The sequence below is a fragment of the Pterocles gutturalis genome, unplaced genomic scaffold (assembly GCF_000699245.1).
Source record: "Pterocles gutturalis isolate BGI_N339 unplaced genomic scaffold, ASM69924v1 scaffold34786, whole genome shotgun sequence".
NCBI classification, from domain to species: domain Eukaryota; kingdom Metazoa; phylum Chordata; class Aves; order Pterocliformes; family Pteroclidae; genus Pterocles; species Pterocles gutturalis.
In genome coordinates this window covers 1-334 of record NW_010104147.1, presented here as the reverse complement: position 1 = coordinate 334, position 334 = coordinate 1, and positions in this window count along the sequence as shown.

Below are 334 nucleotides of genomic sequence, written 5' to 3'. Positions count from 1 at the left end.
CAGCAGGACGGGGCACAGGGCTCTGCTCCCAGTCAGGCTCCCTGGAGGCTTTTAGCTCTCTCCTGCCTTAGCAAAGCCCCCACGTGTCCTCCCCCACGTTCCTATTTCCCTGTGCCTTGGCGCAGGAGAGCACTGAGCTCCCTTGCCACCCAGAAGGACAGGGCAGAGTGTGGACTGGTGCACAGAGACTGACTCCAGGCGTACAGCTCGAAGCGGGACAGCACCCTGACCACGATGGAGAAAAGCCACCCCCCATGGGGCTGCGGGCAAGGCTGGCAGTGGGGAACAGCCCTGCAGGTGCAACCCCCGTTCCTACAGCCTCCTACTGCAGAAG